General features: G+C 38.7%; 1 long non-coding RNA gene across 8 annotated transcripts in view; it reads left to right on the top strand.

The window, feature by feature from the left end:
• The window catches only part of LOC139045987 (uncharacterized), a 366,411-nt gene that overhangs the window by 233,682 nt on the left and 109,112 nt on the right, over positions 1-23,617 (top strand). For 6 of the 8 annotated variants that reach the window (XR_011505563.1, XR_011505562.1, XR_011505561.1 and 3 more), the window contains one exon: positions 3,209-3,321. This is a non-coding gene — a long non-coding RNA (uncharacterized lncRNA). Of the gene's footprint in view, positions 1-3,208; positions 3,322-3,506; positions 3,700-13,873; positions 14,126-23,617 lie in introns of all 8 variants that reach the window. The other 2 variants (XR_011505566.1, XR_011505564.1) reach the window with 2 other exon arrangements.

The following is a 23,617-nucleotide window of genomic DNA, read 5'->3' as shown; positions in this document are numbered from 1 at the left end:
GCCTGCCACAGCATGGCTCGACAAATGATGCCTGGGTCTGCACCCGGGATCCGAACCAGTGAATCCCGGGCCACCAAAGCAGAAAATGCAAACTTAACTGCTGCGCCACCGGGCTGGCCCCTCAAATGAGCTTTGAATATCTTGTTGTGCCAGAAAATACGGAAGTTCTCAAAGCATGTTGGGAAGATACCAGAAGAACACAGCAGCCAGCTTGAAAGGATCCCATTAGGCAAACCTAGGACAACTTGAGCATCAAGATAATAACGAGAGTTACTGATTATATCCCACTGAACAACCTAGGGATTCACAGGTTCATACTGATATAAATAAGTGCGTAAGTGGGGAGAAGAGAAAGGTCTTCCTTAAAATAGAATGCTGTCTGATAAATAGAAAAAAGGCTAAGATTAGAAAGATGGCAATTTGGCAATTGTGCTAAGAATTCAGGTAAGAAACATCAATGGATGTTAAAAGTAGCGAGTGAAAGTTGGATGAGGATCAGGATATTTAGATCACCTCGACATACCTGTCCACAAATCCTTATTAATTATAAAGGGCAGAACTGAACTCTCCTGGAGAGACTTGAAGGTCTGACCTTTCTCAAGTGATCAAAGTTACCATCACCATTGATGGCACAAACTCACATCACCTGTCACTTGATGGGATGCAGTGAGAACACAGCATCATTTCCCAAAAATGTAACCCTTGAATCTTCCCATGAGAAAACCTCACTAATCCCAGTTTAGCGGCATTCTACAAAATAATTAACCAGCCATCTTTAATAATTGAAGGGTGATGAAGGTCAGAGAGGAGCTGGGTACCGCTCCAGACTGCAGGAGACCGAAGAGAGGGGACAGCTCAGTACAAAGTGTGATCCTGGAATGGGTTCTTTGGCTAGAAAGAACATTATTGGGGCAGTTGGCCCAATGTGAATGGGGTTTCTTGGTGAAGGGTATATAGGAGTTCCTTCAACAGTTCAGACTTTTCTTCTGCTTTGAAATGTTTTTGATATAAAGATTAAAAGAAATTATTAATACAGAAATGCTTAGCGTATAGTCTTTACTTTGTTGTACAAAGTTAAAAGGAATAGTTTCTGAATTCTATTTTATTTGTGATTTGCCTAAGAATCTTAGAGGCTATGATCATTTTGATCAGACTTTTAGTTTTGAATTTTTGTGAAGTTGTATGGAGAAGAATATAGTTTCACGAAATCAGGCCTTTTCTGGACACGTGGTAAGGTTTATGTACCTGCACAAATTCACTCAAATTTGACTGAGAGGAGAATCAGAAACTTAGAGTTTCTTAGAGTCAACACTATGAATATCATGATGATGGTGAGGCATTTTAGATTAACGGGATTATGAGTGGGTGTTCTAGAGTCAGACTGCCTCGGCTTAAATCCCACCTCTGCCACTTACCGGCTGTGTGACATTAAGCAAATGAACTAACCTCTCTGTTTCTCGTCTTGTCAGTAACTTAGCTAGTAATGTACCTATGTTATGGAGTTATTGTGACGACTGTGTGATTAGTACCAGTGAAGTGCTTAGGAGGGTATTTAGGGTAGAGTAAATGCTGTGTAAGGGCTTTGTTGTTATTATTGCTACTGTTGCCTCCACTCCACATAGTATATAGATATAGATAGTAGTGTAGATACATAGTAGTATAGATACTACTCCACAGTATCTATAATTTATGTAAAGACTAGTGAAGCTGGGTAAAAGAAATTCTATTTGGTAGTTGGAAATTTGATCCCTCCTCACAACCTGATGATAGGAAGACAGTAATGCCATTGATTTTGAATACTACCCTGTGTACCGATCCTTTTCTATGCTTCTCTTATCCCCAAAGCCAGCCCCTACCCTTAGCACCTCTTAGGATTTCTTTACTGTTTTATAAGGGGAGAGGCACGCGTTTTACATGTTCAGGAAGAACAGTGGAACTGAAGACAGAATCAATGCAAAATACAAGGGAAACAAGACTGGAGGATCGGAGAATCAAGATCCAAAGAAAAATGTTTACTTTGGCAGAAATATCTAGGAAATGTATTGACTGCGGGTCTGATTTCAAGTTCACATACTGAATCTCAAAATGTTTACATATTTACAGATGTAAGTAAATTGATGCACCAGAAGGGGCTAGGAAACACTGGATATCCCCTAATGGAGGGGGCTGTGCTGCCAGTCTGTGTTGTCCGTGGGGGACTCGGCATATCCTTCCACCTGAAGCGGGCGCTCAAGGACTCCCTGTCCCCAAAGGGCTTCTGGTCAAGCTCACGACATACCACGCATAATACTTAGAGAACATTCAGCCTTAAGTATTTTTATTTATTTATACTCTGCTCTTTTCCTAAAAGGGTTTGAAGAAACAAATCCAATTGTGTATTACCCAAATAAGTACTAAATTATCCAGGATAGACTAGCATTATGAAAGTGCAAAATGAAAGAAGAGCCCAATTGGCAGAGTGAGAGGAGAGAGAGATTTCAACGAGCGCCTAGAGGAATGGGTGATGGGTGACAAATCAGAGGAAGGAAATAGATTGGCAATGGAAGACGCGAAGGGCTTCATAGAATGGATGTTTTCTTTTTTCATTGCTATGGAATTTCAGAACTGGAAGCACATTTGTGGTTGATGAGCAAACTGAGGCATGGGAGAGCTTGAGAAACATCTCAACATATAGCACATTAGTTGCAGCTCTGTTAAGAGACCCAGGTTCCCTCTCCTTGACAAGGTGTCTTTTCTTTATATCATCCTGACTATGATATTTTGAATTTCGGATGGCAATTGGATATTTTGAGAAACACTAGCAATTGAATGGGAATAAATAACCTAGAATTCCTCATACCATCTAACCTTTATGAGTCTTTCATGCAGTTGAGTACCTGGGCGAATGTCTAGGCAGTCTGTGTGGTAATTAAGAACTCAGAACCCAGAGGCAAAATCCTTGGGTTTGAATCCTGGCTCTGCTATTCACGAGCTGCTCCATTTTCTTCATCTGTCAATACTGTTGGGATAAGAAACTAATGAGGTTATATAGAAAAAAATATCTGCGACATAGGAAGCTTTCAAAAAGTACTAACTGGTATCTGTCTAATGAATAGAAAACAGAAACTTTAGTACTTTTTGAAGACTTGATGTATTTACATGATTCAGTAGCAACCATATATCTTTCTTTCACACCGCGTTCTAATAAATCGTTGACTTTTGTCCATAGGTAAAATCATCTGTTGGAGTTATTCCATTATCCTCATCCTGTGGAGATCTTGATTTGGAAATTCTTGACAAAATCTACAGTGTCTGACTTACTATCAATGTTACCAACTGAAGGTAAAAGCTAATTTTATTCATTTAAATAGGAATTACTAACTATTGAAGCATGGAAATTAAAAATGATTGATGTGTCTTGAGATCTAGAACACATCAAATAGACTTCTGGTATCTTAATGTTGAAAAAAATTATGAAAACCAATAAAATTACAATGAATAAGGAGAAAAACTTGTTTTCCCTTTAGGTTATGAAAAGCGTCATAAAAATCATCTTCATATCAATTTTTGAGTTCTGCAATACCTAGTTGTTGAAATAATATTGTAAAATAAGAGGAAATGACAAATGCCAAGAAGCAGCTTGCTATGGGACTGAAGCAACTGATAAAGCAAATAGGAAAGACTAAAAAAGGATTCAGACATTGCTGAAAACAGCAGGAGGTGAGCTTTGAGCCCCTCACACTCTAGTTGAAGGATCCAGAAGGTTTGACAGAGGAGAAAATATCTTCTGAGACCTCCTGTTCATTTTGTGCCTAAGTATGTTGTTTTGTAGTTAAACCTGGATGTTGATTAAACAAACAAACAAAAAAGTGTGGGAAACTTCCAATAATCAGCTTATTTTCCAGTCATTTCTCTCTCCTGTTCTCTGTAGAGGTTGTTCTAACCTTCCTTCCTTCATTTCCAACTTCCTACCCTGCCAACTTGCCACATGGTCAGAAGAGAGACTTGAGACATCAACTCCCTCCCCTTCTGTCTCCACGCCCACCCAATTAAACTGCACTTACCCTCCGTGTCTTTGCCGTGAATGGGACCCAAGCCACTCCCTCAGTCCCACTCATGCCTTCTTCCCATGCTCCAGAACCCACATCAGTACCCACTTCTCTTTACCATCTACCATTCCTGTTGCTTTCCCTTCATCCTGACCCCTTAATTCTGTTTTCACCTGCTCACTCTTAAATCTTTTTTTCTGTCTTTTTGATTGAGATACAGCTCATATGTCGTAAAATTCTCCGTTTCGACCTATATAATTTAGGACTCTAGTATATTTACAAAGTGGCAAAACTATCACCGTGATCTAATTCCAGAATATTATTGTCGCCACAGAAACCAACCCCATCATACCCATTAGCAGTCTCTCTCCATTCCCCCTCCCCCCAGCCCCTGGCAGCTGCTAATCTGCCTTCTGTCTGCATGAATCTGATTATTCTGAAAATTTCATATAAATGGAACCATACAATCTTTGGCCTTTTGTGTCTGGCTTCTTTCACTTAGCATCATGTTTTTAAAGGTTTATCTGTGTTCATACATTTTTTTTAAGCATGTATCAATACTGCATTCTTCTTTCATGACTAAATTGTATTCCCTTTTGGAATGTACCACTTTTTATTTATCCATTTGTCAATTGATGGACATTTGAGTTGTTTCCACATTTTGCCTATTTTGAATAATACTGCTGTATATATTTGTGTACAAGTTTGTGTGGACATATGTTTTCAGTTCTCTTGGGTATACATCTAGGAGTGAAAATTGCTGGCTCGTAGGGTAATTCTATGCTTAACATTTTAAGCAACTGTCAAAATGTTTTTCAAAGTGCCTGCACCATTTTATATTCCCACCAGTGAGATACGAGGGTTCCGATTTTTCCAGATCCCTCCCCAACACTTGTTACTATCAGTCTTTTTTATTACAGCCATCCTAGTGGATGCAAAGTGATTACTTATGTTTTAGTGTCTTTTGGACATCATATTTCTCAGAAACTCTCCTGAACATCCCCAATGCCTGCCCTCTTCGGATTGTGTTAAAAGTGCCTCCTCTATATTTCCATAGCATCCTGTGCTTATCCTTGTAACATCCCTCATCACACTGAATTACAATTGTCTGTTAACTTTATCTCCTCTGTTAGAGTGTGAACGTGTTAGAGAGGGTACTAAAATGTCATTTCCTACGGTATCTCCCAGGATTAATACATGATGCCTGACACCATTTGCTCCTGTCTTTTTTGTAGGGGGAGGGGAAGGTGGATAGGAGACTTGTAGATTAGTATTCATAGTATTATTACCTGAGCCCCTGAACATCAGAATGGAAATCCTCATTGGTACTAATTGTTAGCTGATACTTAGTGGTCTGAGAAAGAAGCCAAGATTTTTTCAGCTTATATGTTTGGTTTTCTAGAATATTATTTTTTTCTTTACTATTGTACTAATGCAATCTAGTCCCTCGGTTTACCAAGAAGTTGGAAGGAAAGAGCTAAGGATACCACAATGTCACCATTAGGAGCAAACCGTTGAGTGACTTTAAAAATAAAAATCAACTAGCCATTTTTACTTGGACCTTTTTGAAAAACGTAACTGATGGAGAACTGTTTCTTTTTCAAAATATTACCAGTTACATATACTAGACTAAAAAAAATTCCAAATGTGGATGGAAGTCAAGGGAAGTGTCGTGAAATTGTGGACCTTCAAAACTAAAGGTCGGTTCCGATGGTGCTGAATACAAGTATCAGAAATCTGAGGTTCATTAGCACCAGAGTTGAACAGATGGGGATCAGGGCTGGGGAACAAAAGCTGAAAGTAGAATTAAACCTAATTAAAGACTTAAAAAAAGTTTGAATTAAAAAGTACATCCAACTTAGAGGTTGACTCATACTAAGTTATAACACCCTGTGTATAAGTACAGATTAAAGGACATTTTTAGTTAGTTCTTTTGAGCATTTCTCTCCAAAAATCTATTTGTCTTTAGAGTCGATATTTAGATAATTTTGTTTCTGGTTATTTATGATCCCATAAAGATTTGTTTTAGTGTTTGAGATTTTTCTTAGTTGAAATAAGGTTATGCTTGGACTAGATAGCCATTCCCTTATTTGATAATGTTTTCAGTGCATTCTTAGAAACTCTATCCAGCCTCTTTGCTGTGATTTTTGTATGCTGCTAGAGTGAAGAGGAAATGGGGGAGGGAAAGAGAGGGAGACGTAAGTGTAAGTTGGACCCAGATCAGTGAGATAGCATCAAACGAGGCCAAAATGAAGTTGGCAGATGCTCTTCTCATGTTTCCCACTCGACTGCACACATATTGTTACTTGGAATACCACTTGCATTTCTTTCATACTTCTAAGATTTTTCTTCAGCTTCGCTCACAAACTTTAACTTCAAATAGGAGCCAGGAATGAATATTGAGGTTTTTTTTTTTTAACGTGTGAATGTGCTTAAAATGGATATTTTGCTATTAAGGTTTAGTTAGTAAATAATATAGGAGATGCTTTTTAAGATAGAAATGACAGTGTGGAGCCGCAAAGATAGAGCAAGGTGTATCATCTTAGAGGTAGCTAGATCTGAGTTTGAATCCCCATTTTACCACTGAATACTTTCATGACTTCTGAAAATTAGTTTGTCTGGCTTTCCTTATATATGTAAAATGGGCATATTAATTTTTACTTTATAACATTGCTGTGATAGTAAATGAATTTAATGACACAGAAGGTGCTCAATAAATGGTTTGTCTTATATACTGGAAAAATGTGGCTCAATAATTCTTAGGAAAAAAAGTAAATTTTGTCGAACATTCTCTTTAATGTTAGCTAGACATTTTATTCTCATGATGTTCACTTTAGATATAAATGGTAAGTCTATTTCCCTGGTTCCTGTATATAAACATGGTAGACAAAGATAAAAAAGGAAAAACCTTGAGTGTGGGAGTACTGGATAGTACTTATATTTTTGTATAGACAAAATAGTATGGTACCATGTGGTAATACGTAGTTAATGAAAGTTTATTGAAGTTGAATGGGAGTGGAAGAGATTCAATATTACTTTATTTCTTGTGGTATTTAGGTCACTGCAGACAGCTGAGAATTAGCCTTTTAAAATATATATATATCTCCCCAAAGGAAGAGGAGGCTAGGTAACCTTCCAAAAAGTTCATTCCTATTATTAAAATAAAAACAACAAAACTTTTTATTTTAAAATAATTTTAGGTTGCAAAACAATGCAAAAATAAGAGTTCCCGTGTACCCTTCACCCAGCTTCCCCCAGGATAATATCTTCAGTAACCGTAGTACAGTGATCAAAACCAGGAGATTGTCGTTGGTAGTTTACACCTCCAGAGCTCAACCCATTCTAGTCTGTTTAAATGGAGGAAATTCTTTTCTATGTCTCACTTAATTGATTTTCATTTAAGTATACTTTTTGAGAGTCAGTAAGCTTAATGAAAAGATATTTTGAAGTGAGAATGCCTTGGGTTAGATCTTGGCTCTGCCACTTACTTATTCCTGTGTGCCCCTGAGGACTTTTCTTAGCATCGATGATGGTCTGTTTCTTCGTCTATAAAAGGTATCATTTTATATAAAAGGTCTACAAGAGATACCATTTACCTTGCAGAATTATTGTAAGGATTAGCAATAGTGAATTTTAAAGAGCCTTTTCAGTAAATGGTAGCTTCCAGTACTCCTGTTCTCTTGCTCTATTTTCATCAGACTTGCAAGTAGCTTGTCATTTTCTTTAATGTGGTATGTGTTTTTTTGCACTTTGTGAGCACCTATGAGTTAAGGATCAGTAACTGGCAAATATACTACAAATTCGTGCTTCTTGTGTGTTCATCTCTTTTTAATGCACCTGCTATAGCCTCTTGGCTTTCTTCCCTTTCCTCCATCTTACCTGCACAGTCAGCTCTTCTCTCTCTTTTTTCTGCCCGATAGGCCACAAGTCATTCCTCTGCTCGTATGAACTGTATTGCTTCTCCAGGTGCGTTTTGTCCTGTGGATTCCATGGAGCCTAGTTATTTTTAGATTTTTGTTTGTTTTATTTTAAATAACATCTCTTCTAACTTAATTCTGTTTGATAAGTAGTTGATTATAGACTGCTTCAAGCCCAAGCTCCTAGAGCCAGCCGCAGGACATCCCTACACAAGTTGCCCTCCAGGGAATGTTGATTCCAGGGCTGTGATGGGGCTTTAGAACGCTGCTGCCTCCATGGCTGCAGAGAGGGATGAGGTGTTCTATTTCTAAACCTGTCGACACATTCTCGTCTCTCTACTTGGGTGGAGCTGCAAAGGTAGAAACACAGTTCTGTGCTCCGCTCTTTATTGTGCTTTTTAACTTCATTTAGCCTAGAGTTGTCTAATCCTATTTAAATACTTTAAAATGACTATTTTAGTATTGGCCCTGGAAAGGTGCTTTCTGGGAATACCTTCTGGTGTAAGACCCTAAAGCTGCCCTCAAAAGACAATTCTCAGTTGATCTGGAATAGAAATCTTGACTTTTCATTTTTTATTGAGCTGCAGGTTGGGACGAGCCGATGGTCTCTTCTGCAGCATCTCCTTCTCCTTTGACTTAGCTTCCTGCTCTCTGGGAGTCTGTGTACCCACTCCCGTTTCCAAGCTTTTTGTTTTATTATTTTGATCCTTAGAGTTTCTACTCTTTTCATATATTCTAACTTTCTTTTCTTAGATCTGCTTGTTATTCAAATGTGTTTAAGGAATGTTTAAAAATGTTGCTTTCTGTTTTAAAATATCCCTTTAGGCTTTAGCAAGTGGCATATCATTTCCGGCTTTAGTTTTGGCCTTAGTCCGACAAGCCCGGGCTGAAGTAGGGGTGAAAAGTTCACTCTCCGGAAGTGCTGCTTGGATCCGAGTCACGTGGGGAGGAGCGGCCCAGCCTCACGGGAATTCCCTGAGGACACGGGGCTCTGGGAGAAGGCAGCCCAGGAAGGGGGCTTTTTCTCAGTTCTGCCTTTGGTGCTTGAATTTTTAATGAACGAGTGGCACTATTCTTATTATTCCAGGAACTCACTGTAATACCTTTATTATTGCCTGGATCCGTGTTTTAAAATTGAAAGTTGTAACCCATCAGTAGGTTATACAATCCGTTTAGTAGATAGAGATCAGCATGAAAAAAAGGAAACAAAATAGAAACAGAATGGGTTGCATATAATAAGAATGTGTTACTTTGTAAGACTTTTGTTTGATGATACGTATATACAAACACATATAAACATATTTTCATAGGGCCCTGCTTGTGTTTATGCATGTTGTCATTCCCTTCTATCTCCAATCTTTTTCATTCAAGAACCCAATCTTTCAAAGTATATGTGCTTGTCAATGATTGCATTCTTATAAAATACACAGCTTTGTATTTTGAATTCATTGTACCTGCATTTTAATTTATGATTGTGTGTTATATGTTCAATTTTGTTTATTTTCTCCACTCAGCATTATTTTTTAAGGTCCGTCAATATTGCTATGTATGCATTTAACCTATTGCTTGCAAATGCTCATAGTGTGTTACAGTGTAGAGCACATTTTACTTACATTCTCTCCCAGGGATGGACACCATGTTGTCTTCATCTTATCTCACCATAAGCAAGGCTCCTGTGAACAGCCTAAGACATGCCCCCTACTGGGAAATACCAAGGGTCATTTATTGGGATCTAGACACAGAGTAGCATTGCTGGCCATAGGGCATATGTGTACAGTTCAGGTACTGTACATAGTATCATGTCTCATTACTCATTCAGAATGATTCACCAGTCCACATTCCCACCAGCAGTATGGGTTTCTCTATACCCACATTCCCACCAATCCTTAGCATTATTAACTTTTCTGATTTTCCCTGTTTCTGTCTTGTGGGTGTAAAATGGTGTCTTTGTGTTTAATTTTGCTTTTATGTGATTACTGATGAACTCAATCATTTATCTCTTTATATGCTTACTATTTTTTTGGATTTTTCTCTTTCAGTAAATTCCCCTTCAAATTTATTGCACATTGGTCCACTGGAAGTTTTTGTATTTTTCCTATTGATTTACAGAAGTTCTTTGTATATTCCAGATGGTCCCTGGCTCATTCTAGACATGACAAGTATTTTCCTAGGCTGTGATTTTTCTGTTAACTTTGTCCAGTGTGTTCTTTTGGTGAACAGAAATCTTAATTTTGGTGTGATTCAGTTCATCAGTATTTTACTTTGGGGGCTTTGTGAAATAAATTGTCCCTGTCCCTTTGTTATAAAATTTATTTTTTATTATCTGTTTTATTAACTTTATAGTTTTATCTTTCACATTTAGGTCTTTAATCCATCTGGAGTCCTTATGTGTGTAGGGTGGTAGGAAGGAATCCATTTGTATTTTTCCATGTCGTGATTCTCTTTCCTCAACAAGTTGGTGTCACTTTTCTGCCTCATTAGCCTCTTTGTTCTTAACCGTGGTCCATGCTGTTTTGTTATTGTAGCTTGGTAGTATATTTGAATCTCTAGCAGACTAAGTCCTGCTTATTGCCCTTTTTTTTTTCACAGTGGACTCAGGTATCTGTGAACTTTGTTTTTCCGTACGAATTTTGAAAAATATCAAGTTTCTCAAAATATACCTGAAATTTTGATTTGGAATGTATTGAATTTATAAATTAGAAGAACTCACATCTTTTTAATAAGTTGTTTCATCTAGGAGCTTTCAGTGTTTCTCCATTTATTCCATCATCATCTATGTACCTATTACAGTTCAAATTATAAACGTTATTACAGTTCAAGTTATTCTCCTTAGAGATATAGGTGTTCTTGTTGACACTTGGAGCCAACAGAAGATGAAGACAAATAATACAAATAATCCATAAAATGATTCTAAAGTAGTTGTAGAAATTGAGGATTTAGCAGTGGTTAAGGTAATAATATCCTTTGACCATGGATTATTCATGCAAGGAGAAATCTTAAAGATAATCTCAGATACCCTAACGTACTATAAATATAGGTAACTAGTTCCCAGTGAGGTCAAATGACTCACTCAAGATTACAGAGTTAGACAGTGAGAGAACCTCAGGTTTAACTCCTAGTCGATTACTTTTGCCAACAAACCACGCCTGTAATAGCCATATACCTCTGCATCTTGGTATTTAGTACCTTCCCCCCCCCCTCCTGGAAGAGTTAATGTTATGGTTTGCTTATGCTTCAGAGAAATCAGCTTCTTAGCTTCCTGACATTCACGGAAAGAAGATCTCCTAAGATAGAAAAGGAGCTGCTTTAGCAGCATATTGTTTTCTTATGACTAATAGTGTGAGTTGGCATTTGGGGCATTTTTAGTAATTATGTCCCTGCATTTGAGCTGTGATTGATAGAGACTTTAAAAGAGATACACAGTGGTACTTGCATGAACTAATGGTCACACATTAGCATGTTAATGAAGTGTTAGGGTGCTAAGCATGGCCAGCGCGCTGAAGCCGGAGAGATGATCTGTCCTCACTGCTGTGTCAGCCAGACTACACGGTCCCAATGGAGGCCGGGCTCAGATTGACTGACAGGGCCTTATTCATCATTGACACCCGCTTTCTTTCTCTCCCCACGTGCTTGTTGAAACTTGGTTTTTGCTGTCTTTAACCCATCTAATTTTTCCCCAAATAAGTTGGTTTGGGGACAGAAATGAGTGCTCTTCTTTTTGTTAGACAGACAGCAGAACTCATAAGGGAGTAATTACAAGACTAATTCCTCTGTTTTAATGACATCAATTGAATAACGTTAAAAAGTCAAAGCCCACATGATTTCAAGGCATTTTAACTCAGTGCATTTGAATCTCAATAACATGTCATTTTGCTGGGAGTTTGTCTGTGTAGTAGGGCCATTAACTTAAAACACTAAATTCTCTGTGTGTGTGTTTCTGGGGCTGGTCATGTTGGTGGGTGGCAGAGAAATTCTTGCATGTTTCCTGAAGGTTGGCGAGATGTCAGTCTGTTCTTGTAGCCAACATAGACACTACTCTCCCACGTAGGAAACCATAGAAATCCTGCTGAACTCCCATATGGCTGAGTGCTTCCAGAGCCACGTCTTCAGGCTCAGCCTTTCTTGGGAATTGCAGTTTCTTACTTCCACTCACCTGTCAGGACTTCTTTACCCGGCTGTTCCTTGCCTACCTGCGCCCATCAGCTCAACCCATTGAAAACCAAGATCATTGTCTTTGGCTGAAATCGGGGCCTCCCTTGGAGTCCTCATTCTCAGGTTAGCCCCACTCACCCAGCTTGTAGGCTCATCTCTCCCCGTGCCTCGTCCTCCAAGCCCTCATCACTACCTACTGTGTAGTGTCACTCGTGTGTGCCTTTCTTCCACTCCTGCCACTGTCTCTTTAGCTCAGGTCTCATCACTCACATCTGCAGGCCTGGGCTTTTGCTCAGTGTCTTTTTACCAAACTACCTTGGCAAGCTCCTGGTCCAAAACTTCCCTGGACTCTGGTGTTGGATGTGACCATTTATTGTTTATTCTCCTTGGGCAACTTACTTAACTTTTATGGACCTATTTTTTTAATCCACTAATTGTGAGCAGTAACAGCTTGAAGAACTGTTTTGAATATTAAGGAGGTAATGAATGCCAGATGCCAAACATAAGTGTCTGGCATGTGATGGGTGCTCCTCTCGTACTGCCTTCCTTGATTTCTTTCAACAGTGATTTCTTTCTTTTCCAGACAGACAACAAGCTCCTTCATGCTTGTGTCCCCAAAGCTCCTTTTCTCCTCAGTTCAGATTTACCTTCTCAAAACAGCTTTGCCCAGTCCTGCTCCATCACTGTCCAGCCCATCGCTTTTATATTTTGGTCTTTTAAAATCTCTTTCTCTCTTTGACATTCTCTTGCATTTATTTGCATCACTTTTGCTGGCTGTCCTTTTCCCCCACTTCTGTGCTAGGATGTGAGCTCTATAAAAAGCAAAGGCTGTGTCTGTCTGCTTTGCTACTACAGTCCCAAATGAATGAGGAAGGCTGAGATATCCTTTTAAGGCTTATGAGTCAGAACTCAGCCCTCACACACACAGACACCAAGCCCTTAAGCCATTCAGAATACACAGCAGCTGCCACAGGAAGAGGATGGAGAAGAGCCTTCTAAAGATGAAGACACAGGGGATGAGAATTTACCTTGATGGGCTTTTGTGTTATTCCCCGAAGAATCACCCTCAGGGTAGTAATTATGGGGAAATATCTGAGTAACTCCATGAAATTAAGTTTTTCTTTTAGTTGGATCAGGATAAACTTTCCTATGGCTGCCCCATTCCTGATACTGGATATTCTTCAGCCTTGCCCCTGACCCCACACAGGCCTCAGCCTGCTTTGTCCATTACCAGGACCTTAATCCTTATTTATGACCGTACTGCAGGCCACTTGACCCTGCTTTTAGTGACCTCAGATTCAGCTTTGCTAAAGGCTTGGCCATCTCCTGGCCCATGTCCCTCCCCAGCCTAGTTCCTTAGGTTCCATGTAACCCTAAAAAGGCCTACACCATCGCTGTCTGTGGTTTTCCCGTTTAGTGGACAAATGATGAGCATGTGCTTTGTATATTGTGTGTGGCGCTCCCATTTCGATTCTAGTGTATGACGCCAGAGTGGACCATAGCACACTGACCCAGCACACTGTGTAGGCAAAAACTGGACTCCATGTCTCCATGACTTCTCCTCGTACCCCTACCTTCACATTTCCCTGCCTCTGAGTCTTCCCAGCCCACCGCTGTGTGTGTAGTGCTCTGCTGCTGAGAAAAGTTCAGGGCTTCCCCAGCTGTAGTATGATAAGCTTGAGCTTCTTAGGCTGATGTTCAAGGCTTGCCCAATCTGGATTGCCCTTAGTTTCCACTCATGATCCCTAAGTAAATACTTTGCCCTGCTTTACCCAGGCCCACCAGATACATTTGGACTGCGGTATTTCAGCTTTGCCACAGCTGCATCCCCGGCTGGAAGGATCCTCCTGTTCGTTCGTGCATATTCAAGTCTGAGCTGTTCATGGTTCAATTCCTGGCTGCTCCAAGAAATGTCTCCACTTATTTCAGTTAAAACTTAGCCCTCCTTCCGTTGACGTGCTCGTTCTTTTCTGCAGACCCTTCATTTGGTGGTCCGCTTCTGCTTCTTACAGCGCCGCTCATCTCACTGTGAGTATGTTGGGCCTCCCACTTAGTTTGAAAGCCCCTTAAGGGAAGGGATTTGGTTTTCTTCCTTCTTAAAAATACGTTGTAAATATTTTAACTGTTTTCGAATATTGCTGAAGATGATATTGATATTTGACATTTTTCTGGGCACTATCTTTCACATATTGTGCTGGATGTTTTACATGTATTATCTCATTTATTTTTCCAATTACTCTGTGATATAAAATATGTATTTTATAAGAGAAAACTGAAATTTATTTCATTCACCTAATAGTTGAGGGAGTCTAGTTTCAAAGATGTGTCTGATTTTAAAGCTTGTGCTCTTTCCACCATTCTGTGATGGTGGCCCAAAGTGGTATCTTAATTGAAATTTGGGAATAGATACCAGAAAAGGAGAATGAGAATTGTAATGTGATCTGAGTGCTCTGGAACCTGTTACCAAAGAGAAGAGATAGTAAAGACTGGGAAAGACTCAAAGTCTGACAGCGAGACTAACACACACACATGAAATTCTTTTTTTGAGGAAGCCCTGAGCTAGCATCTGCTGCCAATCCTCTTTTTTTTTTTTTTTTTGCTGAGGAAGACTGGCCCTGAGCGAACATCCATGCACATCTTGCTCTGCTTTATGCACACATAAAATTCTTTATGTAAAAGTAGTTTTCATTCTTGTTTCCCCATCAGAAGATAAATGGGCAGCCCTTGTTCAATTGAATCAGGTAATGGGAAACGCTGACCAATAAATAATATCATTGACAATATCTGAAATGTATTTTAGCCAGTGGTTTTCAAGATTCCCTTAAACTTTTCACTAGAGATGTTTACAAGTTAGAAAATTATTGTTTTTTGACTTTTTTCTTCAATACTTTCTTGGGAGCCATCTTGTTAGTAGAAGGGACGTTGGCTTTACCAAAGTCAGTGTGGTTTTAGGTTTCTATTGAATACAAGAGGAGAGGGATCGGAGTGTAATTTGTAAATAATTTGTTGGGAAACTGAAGCAATAAAATCCCAGCCTTTGAATTTGTCTTTAACATCAAGCAGGTTATATAGCCTTCTATATTCTTCCCTTGTGCTTTGTGTAAAGGTATGCGTTCTTCTATATGTTCATCCAAATGATTGATCTAGGCCAGTCACTTATGTCCTAAGAAAAAGTATGTTAAAAAGTTTAAAAGAGTTAAGTCTACCCTTAATAATAACTATGATTGGTATTCATTTTTTTTGTATGCACGTTATCATTTGCTATAATTTAATTATTGCTGTCATCACTTAAAAAGTTCCAGTAGGTGAACACCAGGTTCGCAGAACCACTGAGCTCTAAGTAAATATTGATGTCAACATTCTATGACAAGAAGAGGATGGGAATAGAATTTATCAGAAATTTGGGACAAGCAATTTTTCCTCCCAGTGCCCAGGTTCCAAAAAACAAAATTAGAGGATTAGACGAGATGCTCTCTAGGGTCTCTTCAGCTTAAAATGTTTCAGAATCTATGACTTTATATCCACTTCTTGCCTCATTAATCTCACCTCCAAGAGAAAACCTAATGTCTGGCAACATCTGAGGAAATAGAAACAGCGAGTTTATGAGCGTTGGAAAGCCTGTTGGAATGAAGTGGTTCTTTCCTTCCCTCTGTGTTAAGACAGCAGTGTTTCGAACATCAGGGAATGAACAGGAGGCATCAAAGGGACTCCTAGTCCTATGTGATTAAGAAGTTTGAAAAAACCCCCAAAAACCTGGATGATAGGATTTTACCTGTCCAGACATGGCCAAAAATGAGTTGGAACTGCCGTGGTGACTGTCCCAGAGATTTTGTAACTTGAAATACCCAAAGACAATCTTATTATTGTAATATGACTACTAAAGTACACATTTGTTTTCTATGTGCAGCGGCGTTCTATCCAGGATTGACTCAATGTTAAGTCAGTAGTAGTATTCTCGTTTTTCAGATAAGAAAACTGAGGTTTAGCAGATGTGACTTCCCCGTGGACACACTGATAGACTGGTGGAGCCACGATCCAGTTGTGTCTGACCACTGATCCCAGTTGGTTGCCACTGTGCTCATTTCTATCAATATCAGATATTCTGCCTGAAGTATTATTTTCAGGCTCAAGATCCAGCACTCTGCTTCCGTAGTTAGCTGTGTATACTGTGTGTGCTGAAACTCACCACCAGATCTTTTCTGGTGTTATGACTTAAGTAAATGTCGAATAATAACGAAGGCACACTTCTATAGGAAGTGTGAAAACACTGTTTATACCTGACAAAGTCAACTCACTGTTATGTCTGTCAGGGTACGAGAATGCCAATTGTAAAGTGCTAGACAAAGGCCTTTTCTGTCATCTTCTCATTCTTAAAATTAGGGACAAACAATACCAATAGAAGGAAATGAATGCTTTTTTAGTTGTGCTTTTCTTTCCTAAAATACTTGCGGAGCAGCCTGACTACCAATTTTACAATTCATTGCCCCCCCCCTTTTTTTTTTTTTTTTTTTACAGATCCTAATATTGGATGAAAAAATACAAGTCTTAAAAAAATCAAATGACACGATATTTTTAAGTACAGGCATTGGTTTTTTTTAGATTGATGACTTCTATTAGTTTTTACCCTGGTTCCTAAGGTAGCTGCCTCAGAGGTGCTGAGAGCCCATTACAGGTTTGGCCTGTTGAAACTGAATGATAATTCCCAGTTGCAAAACTATTCTTCTCTTCTAGATTTTTTGAATCAGGGCTCAAGTGATGAATTTTTTTCCTACCATTTGAGCCTTCTAGAGCCCTGCTATCCAATATGGCAGTTACTATCCACATGTGGCTATTTAAATTTAAAATAAATTAACATGAAATAAAACTGAAAAGTTCCTCAGTCACAATAGCCACATTTCAAATGCTTAGTAACCATGCATTGCTAGGGACTACAGGCTGGAAAGTAGAGATATAGGGCATTTCTATAATTGCCACAAGTTCTATTGGAAAGCAATGATCTAGGGTCATTTTAATGATTTTTTTAAAGACTTTGCTTTTTTAATGATTTTTAAAATTAGGACTATTTTTTAGAGCAGTTTAAAGTTCACAGCAAAGTTGAGGGGAAGGTACAGAGATTGCCCGTCTACCTCTCCACACTTGCATTATCTCCCCCATTATCCACGTCTCCCATTAGCATGGTATGTTTGTTCCAATTGATGAACCTACACTGACACATCATCACCACCCAAAGTCTGTGGTTGACATTACAGTTCATTCTTGACTTTGTATGTTTTACGGGTTTGGACAAATGTATAAGGATATACATCCATCATTATGGTATCCAGAGTATTTTCACTGCCCTAAAAATCCTCTGCATTCCACCTGTTCATCCTTTTCCACCTCCCCAACCCCTGGCAACCACTAATCTTTTTAGTGTTTCCATAGATTCAGCTTTTCCAGGGTGTCATCGAGTTAGTGTCATATGGTAGTTAGCCATTTCAGATTGGCTTTTTTTCCTTAGTAATATGCATTTAAGTTTCCTCCATTTAAAGTTTCCTCCATGAAGTCTTTTGGCTTCATAACTCAGTTCTTTTTAGCACTGGATAATATTCCATTGTCTGAACGTACCACAGTTTCTTTGTTTACCTACTGAGGGACATCTTAGTTGCTTCCAAGTTTTGGCAATTATGAAGAAAGCTGCTATAAACATTCTTGTGTAGGCTTTTATGTGGACAAAAGTGTTCAAGTCGTTTGGGTAACTGCCAAGAAGAATGACTGCAGACCGTATGGTAAGACAATGTTTAGCTTTGCAAGAAACTGCCAAACTGTCTTCTAAAGTGGCTGTACCATTTTACGTTCCTACCAGCAATAAATGAGAGTTCCTGTTGTTCCACATCCTTGTCGGCATTTGGTGATGTCAGTGTTCCTGATTTTGGCCATTTTGATAGACGTGGAGTGGTATTTCATTGTTTTACTTTGCATTTCCTTGATGACGTATGATGTGAAGCATCTTTTTATATGCTTATTTGCCATTCATATATCTTCTTTGGTGAGGTATCTGTTAAGATCTTTGGTCCATTTTTTAATCAGGTTGCTTTCTTTTTCCCAATTATTTTATTGAAGTCATATTGGCTTATAATACTGTATAAGTTTCAGGTATACATTATTCATTATTGGTTTTCAGTTTCTATGTAGACTGTATTATGTTCACCACCAATAATCTAGTTTTTGTCTGTCACCATGCCAATGTTCCTCTTGACCCCTTTTGCCCTCCGCCTACCAAATTTTCCTCTGGTAACCACTAATCTGTTCTCCTTATCTATCTCTTTATCTTCCACATATGAGTGAAATCATACGGTATTTGTCTTTCTCTGATTTATTTCACTTAGCATAATACCATCAAGGTCCATCCATATGGTTTCAAATGGCATGATTTTGTCTTTTTTTATGGCTGAGTGGTATTCCATTGTGTGTGTGTATATACATATATATGTACTATATATTATATTATACATTATATATAAATATAATATATGTTAACATATATTATAAATATATATTTATATAAAATATATATAAATTATAATACATAATATATAATATAATGATGTGATATATATATAAAATATATATACACCACATCTTCTTTACCATTCATTTGTTGATGGGCACCTAGGTTGCTTCTCTGCCTTGGCTATTGTGAATAATGCTGCAGTGAACATAGGGGTGCATTTACCTTTTTGAATTATTGATTTCATGTTCTTTGGATAAACACCCAGTAGTGGAATAGCTGAATCATAAGATATTTCCATTTTTAATTTTTTGCGAAATTGCCATACTGTTTTGCAGAGAGGCAGCATCAGGTTGCTTTCTGATTGCTGAGTTTTAAGGCTCTTTGTATATGTTGGAAGATACTTCTTTACCAGACGTGCCTCTTGCAAACGTTTTCTCCCAGTCCGTGACTTGTCTTCTCCCTCTATTGACATTGTTTTTCACAGAGCAAAAGTTTTTAATTTTAATGAAGTCCAGCTTATCAATTCTTTCTTTCATGGATTGTGCCTTCAGTGTTGTATCTAAAAAGTCATTGCCGTACCAGAGGTCATCTAGATTTTCTGCTGTGTTATCTTCTAGGAGTTGTACAGTTTTGCGTTTTACATTTAGGTCTGTGATCTCCTTGGAGTTAATTTTTGTGTGGGTGTAAGGTCTGTGTCTAGATTAATTTTTTTGCATGTGGATGTCTAGTTGTTCCAGTGCCCTTTGTTGAAAAAACTATCCTTGCTGCCTTGTATTGCCTTTGCTCCTTTGTCAAAGATCAATTGACTATATTTATGTGGGTCTATTTCTGGGCTCTCTATTCCATTCCATTGATCTGTTTGTCTGTTCTTTTGCCAATACCACACTGCCTTGATGACTGTAGCTTTATAGTAAGTCTAGAAATTGGGTAGTGATGATATGCTTCAATAACCTGTTTATTTGGATTAAAATATTACAAATTGGGTTATTGCCAAAAAGCTAGCCTGATCTGATAGCCAGAAGAGGTTCTGGTCTGCGTGGTGTGCTCTGGAACCTCTGGGCGATATTTCTAATTCCACATAGGCAGCTATGGACTGTGTTGTTTGCTTTAGTGTATGTAACAGCATTGACCACTGTAATTTTACTTTGTGTCAGAATCTGTATCCTAAATAACTGTAATTTTATTAAATACATTGTGCTTCTGGTTTCAGTTGGTTCTATCTTTGGCGAGTGGACCTTGTAAGGAACAGCCACAGACTCAAACTAATTCGGTATAAAATCCTAACACAAGAAGTCTTAAGTTACAGAACTACTTGTTTAAGTTCGTTTTGTAGTCAAGCGATTGTCCTACAGAAATTCACCCTGGAAGGCCGCAGGGAGTTCAGCAGACTGTCTGGTGGCTGTCTGTCCAAGTTCCTTGAGGCAAAGAAAAGAGACAACGGATCCTTGTTCTTTGCCAGCTCTATTGAATGTATTCAGTCCCCAATTTTGAATAATTTGTTTAACTAGAGATATTTTGCACAGTGAATAAAATTTCTTGGGTATGAAATTTAATTCTTAGGGTATCTTCCGAATAATCTTAACACTTTCCAGATCTTTGTATCTACCGCCCAGCTATGGGTAGGTGTCCAAATGTCTTTACTAGTTGAGAAAAAAAAACTCTACTCTGCATTTCTGATTTTTCATCCCTAGTAACCGCTGGGAAGTGTAGAAAATATGCATCTAAAAAAAGATACAGAAGATGATTGGTTTTTGTGTTTTTCTTGATCTTGCTCCCTCCAAGCATCCAACATTTGACCAATTTTCTCAGCTGATTCTTATGTTTCTCGCTTATTGATTAACTAGCAGAGGAATGTATAAAAGATAATTCACAAACTGCACAATTAGCTCAATGGTAATAAAAAATGACTAGACAAGGCACACCTCCAAGGGCTTATGTGAAATTAAATATAAACTTGGAGAAGAATTTTGTTTTCAGCTAGCACTAGTTGTTCATAAAAATCTTTTTGTGATTGTAAACATCTTCACTTAAAATTGGTTGCAGTAAGTTAGCTTAATATGAAATTTTTACTTTGCTGAGATGCTCTGATTCTGTCCTTTTTTTTTTTTTTTTTAACCAGACCCCACGCATATTATAAGGGTGTAGGAACTGTCACTCACCCCGTGGGCCCTAGCAAGTGCCCTCTTTTATGAGATCTATTTATGGAGAAGACCAAAGCAGGAGTGAGTGGGTGGGTTGGTTCCTCGAGTGATAAAATCTTAGCTTCCTGTGTTCTCGAGTTTACCAAGGGTGTCAGCTGTTCCTCATCCTTCCGCATTCTATCCAATTCAAACCTGGTCAGGTTAAAACTTAGAAAGCTTCTCTAGTCAATCAAGGGTGCCTGCCAAAAGATTGATGCAGGAGATGGCTTCACTACATATACTATCCTAAAAATGTTCTTAAATTGTAATCCTACCTGCTGTGTTGCCATGCTTTAAATTGGCTTTTCTGAAAGTGGCAAATTGTTCAGGTTGCGTTTGTTTTATAGGCCAGTTTGGTTTTAAGTAACTCAAAGAATTTAGTTAGTATAGTTGTCTCTATTCACCTTTCTCCTTTTATAAATGATTTACCTAGACTTGCATAGCAACTGAGCAACCCTTCTCTAATAAAAGGGCCGAAAATGTTTATTTTGCAATATGGTGCTCCTTTAAACTTTCTTGGTTTGCTTTGTTTGGAGGCTCAGAACAGAAATATAAAATGGGTGACACTAGGTCTCAAAGGAGCAGTGGCCTATGGCGAAGCTGGGGTGCTTTCTTAACGTAAGGGGTTATGGGAGTGACTGAAGGGAGAGAGGCAAGCACAATATGGACTGTATATTCCTAGCACTGTCAAAATTCTAGATACTTCTCATTCTGTGTGAAAGGAAGCTGTGAGTATATATGAAGGGTGAAAAAAAGGAGATTGTGGAAAGTTCGGTTTTAAAAACTCACAGTGCTTTGTTCTTGGTCTCTGCTTGGTATTCTGGATTTCAGAGAAGAGAGTAGGTATTTGTATTTTCCATTTCTATTTAACTTGATTTTCTAATCTTTCTTATTTGGCCAGCAGCTTTCTGAGAGCATATTGTACACGTGTTCTGATGCTGTTTGAAGGCCCTCTGAGAGACAAGACTTGATTAAAAGCTCTCAGTTCTGCTGAAGTGGGTGGCCAGAGAACTGGGACCGAACAGCTGCCATACACCCATTGAACTTTTGTCATTTATAAATTATTTTCCATGCCATCTGGAGCAAGAATGGTGCCATGGTTTAGAGAAACTCTTTGTGGGGTGCATGCATATCCAGTTCTTATATAATTTGCTTATTACCACAGTCAACTGAAGTTTTCAAATCTTTATTTGCTTGGAGGCTTAAGATGGGAGTAAATATGAATGATTTCTTTAAATGTCATGTTAAAGACACTACCTCCACCCCAACCAACATTTTCCCCTCCCTCTCTCCCTTCTAGTGACTACATCCTGCCTGCTTTCAGCTCCAGTGGAAAAGACATTAATCCCAGAGTCTCCATGAGGTTTCCTGTTTGATGACATAATCAGAAAATCCTCCTCACGTTGCCTTGGGGTTGCTGTGTGGATGTTATGTTGTCTTGGTGGGTGTAACTCAGCCATCGAAAAAATCAGCACAGGCCATAAACTCAGAGACTGAAATGCATTAATATCATGTGAAAAGAAATAAAGCTGTGGGCATATCTGCAGCACTGGTAGGGAATTTCATTAATCTGCAGATTCTGGTTGGCATTGAATGCACTGGCTGGTGACTCCCGTGCATATGGCATGAGCTGGTGCAATGCCGCAAGCAGGAGGTATTTGAACTGCTCCAGTGTAAGCTGTTAGACTACGTCTCATGGAAAAATACCACAACCCCTTGACTACTAAACTTTAGTAGTGTTGATTTAAATTACTTCCCCCCATCCTCCACCCCCAGTCCTTCCCACCAAGCCTGTTTACTTAATAAGTTTTGCCTTTGGTTGTTGATCACAGGAAGCTAGGACAAAGAAAACTACTGGGAAGAGTCAGAAATAGAAGATGGGGATATTTTTTAAATGGAAAAAAAGCAAAAGATGGCATCGGACGTGTCAAGTGGTTTGTAAATGTTCTGAAGTTAAGATATCGTCAGACGAAACTTTGGTAGATGTGAATTTGTAGGATAGGGGAAACTGCGATGTAAAAGTTGAACCAAGAATATGATACTTGGATGCCAAAGGGCATGCACAGTTATGCAAGTTTAGAAGTTATTGGCACAAGCAATTGAACATATCCTTAAATATGGGTTTTTCCTTTGCTATTTGGCGAATTTTTCATGTTTTTTGTTGTTGTTTTGGTAGGCTACCATAACCTTTCATTTGCTTGACTTGGATTGAGTTATCTTCTGCCCTTGGATCTTGGAAGTCCAAGGTCGATTGGCATTTTGTCAGGGTAAGAACAAGGAACAGGCCCCTTAGCAGGATTTACATGTTCTAGATGCAAGCTGCCTCCATGATTCTTCCTCCTGTTGACGTACCAGACTCTCATGTCTAATTCAGGGGAGGCTGGTAGCAGAAAGAGAAAAGTGCTGCCTGATGGAGTTTCATTAGAAGAAGTAAAAGAAGAAGGAGAAGCCTTTTGCCCCAGTGGGTTGAAAGCCTTGGGAAGATGTCTCCATTTCTGCCTTCTATCAGAGATGTCATTGGGTTTTCCATATTATATTCTAAGTAACAATATACCTTCCACAGGTGCTACCATGGGTTAGGGAATCTAGACTAGACAACATTAGAATGAAAAAATTTATATTCTTTTATGGCTCTTGTGAACATTTTTGAAGTTTATAAATCACTACTGAATGAGCTCTAAAACTTCGAATTCTGGATGTCAGGTTCTATGATGTGTTTTCTTGTACAATGCTATAGTGGCTACATGCCCAACCTGTGAGCATTTACTCTCAAAATAGGTTCGTTTAGCCATCATATGCCTTGTACTAGAGTAATGGTACAGGCAGGGTGGGAAAGGATCTTAAGTG

The sequence above is a fragment of the Equus asinus genome, chromosome 8, assembly GCF_041296235.1.
Source record: "Equus asinus isolate D_3611 breed Donkey chromosome 8, EquAss-T2T_v2, whole genome shotgun sequence".
In the NCBI taxonomy this organism is placed as follows: domain Eukaryota; kingdom Metazoa; phylum Chordata; class Mammalia; order Perissodactyla; family Equidae; genus Equus; species Equus asinus.
This window is presented reverse-complemented; position numbering and strand designations above follow the sequence as displayed.